The following is a 7,500-nucleotide window of genomic DNA, read 5'->3' as shown; positions in this document are numbered from 1 at the left end:
CGAATCTCATTAAAGACATTGACAGACTGGAAAAAGTACAACGGCGAGCCACGAAACTGATTCCAAATATCAAAAATAAATCATACGAAAATCGACTAAAACATATGAATCTGTTTTCCCTAAAAAAACGTAGACTCAGAGGTGACTTGATACAGGTCTTTGAAATTCTAAAGGAAATTGACAACATCAAAAGTGACCAAATTTTTACATTGAATGAAAATCAGACAAGAAACAATGGTCTCAAACTGTCCGGAAATAGATTCAATTTGGAAGTAGGTAGAAACAACTTTGCCAACCGTGTAGTTAATGAATGGAATAAACTTCCTGCACAGGTAGTGCAATGTAGTTCAGCTCGAAGCTTTAAGAATCATTTAGATAAATACCTAAGTAAGATGCTGTAATGATTATAATTTATCTTATATTATTTGTTTTTGTTTTGTTATCATTTGTCTGTCTGATTTTCATTTATTATTAGTTATATGTCAATTTATTATTATTTACTATTTACCTGTTTGTTTATTATCTAACTACACCTATGCATTTATTTATGTATTTTATTTGTTATTTACATTATCATAGTTTTTATTTATTATTTTATTATTAATATGATTTTTTTCGCATCCGACCTAGATATGGATCAAAAGGTCTCCTGTCGGCATGCTCCGCCTTTGTAATCCTTTGTAATCCTTTGTAATATATATATATATATATATATATATATATATATATATATATACATATACATATACACATGCTGTATCGAGAAACAGAGGGGCATCCCCGCCACTTTTACTGGTTTTGAGTTATGCTAGGATATGTATAGGAGGCTTAAACCTTTCACGATCCAAGATTACTCTTTACCAGTGAAAGTGGTGAGGATGCCCCTATGTTCCTGGATGTCTTGGTTATCTCGAGCATCGTGTGTTGTCTGACGATTTCAATGAGTTGATTCCTTTACCCACTCTTTGTCGCCTAAGTTATACTGAGTCTCTTGATATAGGGGTTATCACACTGGGATTCCACGGACTTCACCAGCGTCGATAGTTGAGAGTTCGTTTGAGTAAAAATGACTTCGGTTACAATAATTTAGTTTTTAATTCTCCAAATATAAAATAATCTTTCCGTCACACATGGCAAAACTGAATGCAGAACTAAGTGATTGTAAACCTTTACGAATGTTAGACATACTGTAGATTTTTTTTTTTTTTTTTTTTTTTTTTTTTTAGAAAAGTCTAGATTTGTGTAAGCGAAGTCATATTCTAGTTATTGAAACGGAGGGTGGAGGTAGGATGTGGGAGGAAATACAGCCCAGTTTGATAACCCGTTAAGGACTGAAGAGGTGAATGAATAGATCCTATATCAAAGGTACACCAACATGATGTCTATATTACATTAACTTCAGAGAAGTTTATAAGTGAGAAAATCAAATTAGATAACAAGAGTAATTTATCGCCACATCTTCCAACTTAATGAAAAAGCAAAAATGCGTTAAACGGAATTCTAAGAAATTCGTGAATATTTGCATGATATATACCAAAATTGTAAGAAAAAGTAAAAATGAGAAATCTGAAATACTAAAAGGAAAAAATATCGAAGGATTAAAATACAGTAGACGCTGCTATTATTGGCTGCTTTAAGAAAAGGTTATATCACTTTATAGATGATGACAGTTGGTAACGGACATAGGACTGACTAAAATAAGCCTTTTGATTTCTTGCAGTCTCCCTCATTCTTATGTTATTATGTTTTTATCTCCCGAATGGCCATGTTTAGTATGGGATTCCTTTCCCTTTCATAAAATTGGATTCTACTCCTCGACGTAGCAAAGGGCGTGGCTGGTCATGCGTAGATGCTCGTGCGTTGAACTGCTCAGGCAAATCGAGCTTAATTTCATGTACGGATGTAATCTATCATAATGATTGTAACCATCTCGACGTTAATGAATCGTAATTATAAGATATTTTCGGAATGTTTCAAAATGTTGTTAGTCTTGAATATATACATAGGAATCGTACTATTTGTATATAACACGAATGCTGATTTTTCATCTAATATACTTAGCAAGGGTATTTATAGTGGCCATAGAATTGAATAAAAAAGAATATGGATTCTACTAGTCTAAAGTTAAAGCTTGTGAATGCTTTCTAGTCAAGTCAATTATCAAAACTGAAAAGAACAAATTTATTCAGTACAATTATCATTTGTATTTAATGAATACTGTGGCTAATAACAAGATATTCATTTGTCACTCAGAATAAATGCAGACATCATTGTATGTATTGCCTTGTATAGAAAACGGAATGATATAATCAGACATGCTCCGTGTGTACTGTATCACATTAACCCATTCAACTCCGATGACAAGATGTCTTGTCATTTGGTCAAATAAAACAAAAAATCATAATAAAACAACAAAATGTTTGATGATCAAACAGCACCAGAAAAATATGACGTCGTCAGTCCTCCTCCTCGAGGAGGACTGACGACGTCATATTTTTCTGGTGCTGTTTGATCATCAAACATTTTGTTGTTTTATTATGATTTTTTGTTTTATTTGACCAAATGACAAGACATCTTGTCATCGGAGTTGAATGGGTTAAACAGCAGATACATAACACAAGAACAGGTTTATTTTCAGACTGCGTCATGGCAACACGAATGCTACGTTAACAAAGCATAATAAGGTCATGTCGTGTCGCCTACATGAACCAATCAGCGACCTCGCATTCAAAGCAGAATTCACAGTGCTGTCTTTCTCCTGAGACACAGAGAAAGTTGCTATTATTTCACAGTGGTAATCATAAAATACTGTGAGACTTGTGGTGATGTATTCGGGTGACGTTTTGAATCACTGGGTGATTACATAGACGAATGCCATCTTCATTATGTTCTATAAAAAGAACGAAAACTTAGCAATATTCGTTTAGACTCATGAAGAAAGAGAAGGTGCTTTACAAAGTGGATTCCGTAGACGCCCTATGCGTAATATCAAGAGAAACCATTACAATTCACTACGTCAACATTCACAATTATGTATAAAGAAAACGAAAGAATAACGAAAGATTGTCAAAAGCAATGCAAAATCTACGGATTACTATTTCCAAATGATATATCTATTATGAAACTTAAACAATAAATCATTGTTAAGAAGTAGGCATCCTTCAGCGTTATCAGTTGTGTACATGCATACATATATGCATGCATACATACAAACATAATACATACATATATACATACATACGTACGTACATACATACATACATACATACATACATACATACATACATACACACATACATAAATACATACATACATAAATGCATACATACATAAATACATACATACATGCAGGCACACATACATACATACACACATACATACATACATACATACATACATACATACATACATACATACATACATACATACATACATAAATACAGCGTGGACCGAGAGCAGCAATGTGACAGTTAACCACAGCAAGACCGTGGTCATGCACGTATGTACATCCAAACAGGCGGTGGCACCTCCTCAACTATCACTAGGAACCCACTCCCTTCAGGTGGTCCAGTCCGCCAAGCTACTTGGCATCACATTAGACGACCACCTTAACTGGAACCAGCACATCAACAACATCATCAGGACAGCCTCATACAAACTCTACATGCTGCGCAGATTGAGGTCCCTTGGTACCCCATCACCAGATCTAAAGGGAGTCTACACCACCTTCGTACTCCCCACCCTCATGTACGCCTCCCCGGCCTGGTCATCATCACTCAACATCACACAGAGGAGTAAATTAGAGAGAGTACAAAGAAGAGCGTGCAGAATTATCTTGGGTGGTCAGTATGAGGGATACGAGCACGCCCTCACCACCCTCAGCCTGCCAAGAGTGTCAGACAAGCACAGTGAGGCACTGAGTAAGTTTGGACAGGACCTAATGTTCCACCCACGTCACCGTCACTTCCTCCCACCTGACGCCACAACCACCCGCCACGCCACACGACATTCTAACAAGATCCAACCCATCAGAGCACCGAGGACTGACCGATACAAGAACAGTGCTATTCCATCCATTGTTCGCACAATAAACTCATTATAAAACTTAGACTAGGCATATCACTCTTATAATTACTGTATTGCATTATTATCAGCGTATCACTGTAAAATTTAGACTTGCCGTATTACTCATAAAAGTACTCTATTGTATTATTGTCAGTGTATCACTACAATTTCAATAAAGCTGTTATCATCATCATCATCATCATCATCATCATCATCATCATCATCATCATCATCATCATCATCATCATCATCATCATCATCATCATCATCATCATTTTATTTACATACATGCATGCATGAATGCACACATACATATATATGTACATGCAGGCATACATAAATGCATGCATAGATACATCCATCCATCCATCCATCCATCCATACATACATATATACATACATGCATACATGCATCCATACATACATAAATACATACATATATATATATATATATATATATATATATATATATATATATGTATATATATATATATATATATATATATATATATATATATATATGACGTAAGTGGAGTAGTAAACACAGGAGTCTTATTCTTGAGTTTATTCCTGACTCGTGGCGCAGGTATGCTTTCTCCTTTGAAAAAGGATACCTGCGAAACTAGTCAGGAATAAACTCAAGAATAAGACTCCTGTGTTTCCTACTCCACTTACGTCAACCTGTCAGAATGTCTCAGCATATATATATATATATATATATATATATATATATATATATATATATATGTGTGTGTGTGTGTGTGTGTATATGTATATATATATGTTTATATATATGTATATATATATGTTTATATATATGTATATATATATATATGTATATATATGTATATATATTATATATATATACATACGTATATATATATATATAGATAGATAGATATATACATATATATATGTATATACATATATATACATACATACATACATACATACATACATACATACATACATACATACATACATACATACATACATACATGCATGCATTCTCTTCAGATATTTCGAGTTCATTGGCTATGCGGTTTAGGATGGTCGTGCTCCTGCCAGACGTACCGGTCCATCCTGTGAAATACGACCGGAGCTGTGGAGAGCGGCGTCTGCACGCCACGCCACGCAACGCAAAGCAACGCAAAGCACCGCGTCAACTTACGCGGAAGATGAGTCAGCTATTAGTTACGATCTTGCTTCACTCTCAGATTCAGAGTTTTCAGATGCAGCTCAATAAAGCCGCTTTTCTATGGTGCTCATGTCAATGTGTGGGAGGTTCACCACGCTCTTTGATCACGTGCTGGACTCGTGATCGACAGTTATTACCCTTTCAAATGAGAGCTCAGAACTCATATATGCCTGATCTATGGGTAATACTGTGACCTTACACACACACACACACACACACACACACACACACACACACACACACACACACACACACACACACACACACACACACACACACACACACACACACACACACACACGCACGCACGCACGCACGCACACAACTCTTTTCTCACGAGAGTTGAAGTGCCCGCTCGTAGTGTATCGATGTTGAAATTGTTTCAGCCCTAGGCGGGAATTGAGCTCGGACCGCTGGAATAGCAGTTGCGAGCGGCACCACTGCACCGTCGAGCCGTGTTGGGATAGGGATTTTTAAATAACCGTTTCAGTATGATGATTTTTTTTTACTATTATTTTTCTAATATATTATTTTTGGGCCATGGGAGCAAAGACGTAAATAGTTGTGTTACATCCGTATACGGATATATGGATACGCACATGCACACACACGTACACTCACGCGCGCGCGCATGCACAATGACCTAATGGGTAAAGATGACTCGAGTATGTGAGGATGTCATTCCCATGAGGATGGACTTGCTACACACCAACGAGCCAGATATCATTGACTGATTAAAATGCCTTTACACTGTAGGAAAAAAAAGTGACTATACAATACTTGAATTTCAATTGGTTGATAGGAATAGAGCCAAGGAACAAAATCCATAGGCAAGAAAGACTCAGTTTTGAAATGACAAAATTCTTAGGCTTGAGGAAATTCTTTGAAGAGACTGGAAGGAATTAATAAATACCACTGGAGCTATGATGAAATGGGAAAACTTTCTTTGCATTTGCATCATGGGAGTGAACAAACATATGCCGGGATTTTGTGGAAGAAAGAAGCGGGAACAAGACTGATTCTATAAAATGTGTTCTATAAAATGTGTGAGATAGCCAAAGTGCCAGAGACGATGCTTGGGAAAAATGGAGGAGGAGAGGAATTAGTAGAACAAAAGAAGCATGCAAACGAGTTAGAAATGACTACACAAAAATCGTAGAGATGAGAAAAGAAATTTCAAGAGCGGTATCGTAGATAAAAGCAAAGATGATCCGAAAATGTTCTACAGGATTATCAACTGTAAATTGAGACACGGGAAAAGAATCGTCAAACTAATTGTGTTCGGTGAGATATCTGTGGAGTCGTCACTTCAGAGATAACAAATGAAAGTTTCTAATCTGTCTTTACAAAGGAGAGCGTTTTTTTTTTTGTTTTTTTTGTGGGACGGAGAGATGACTAATGCTATTGGTTTAGAAATTATAAACGAATAAGTGAAGAAAGGTCTCAGTCTTCTACGATCACTGGATGTGAGAAAAGCTTCAGAGCCTGATGTTATCTCTAACTGGATACTTAATAAATGTAAGAAGCAACTGGAAGACATTATTCACAGCCTTATTGCATGTTCATAAGAATAAGGAGTATTGCTGTAGGATTGGAAAAGTGCTAACATGGTACCAATTCATATACGCCCAAATTGGAATTGTACATTAGCCTAAATCTAGATATAATAATTAGAAAATAAAATTATATAGCCCAAGAATAAGCCATACATGAATTTTAATCTATGTATGACAATTGGAGAGTATGAGACAGGATCCCATAAGCGTTTACCTCTACATGTATACCACAGTTAGGTAAACACATACACACACACACACTCACACACACACACACACACACACACACACACACACACACACACACACACACACACACACACACACACACACACACACACACAGAAAGAGAGAGGGCGAAGGGGAGAGGCGAGAGAGCCTCACTTAATTGTTTGATTTCGAGTTCATAGTTTTAGTGTTTATCTCAGTGTCTCTCAAAGCTTCGAATCACAGCATCACACTCCGTCACATTCGTCGGAAATCAGATTTGCCTTCCTCGCCGAGTAGGATAGATTGGCGTCAGGCGGAACAAAATTTACAAATCACATCACTGTGCAAGTGAGATTAACTCATTTTCTGCAGTAAGATTAATGAAATAGATTGACGACAGTCACCACCAAGGTGATCAGATTTCTCAAGTGGAAATATGCTAGACAGCAGCTGAAATTGTGCTGGATTGGC

Source organism: Oratosquilla oratoria, chromosome 2 (genome assembly GCF_046742065.1).
Source record: "Oratosquilla oratoria isolate Oo_2021 chromosome 2, ASM4674206v1, whole genome shotgun sequence".
NCBI classification, from domain to species: Eukaryota; Metazoa; Arthropoda; class Malacostraca; order Stomatopoda; family Squillidae; genus Oratosquilla; species Oratosquilla oratoria.
This window is presented reverse-complemented; position numbering follows the sequence as displayed.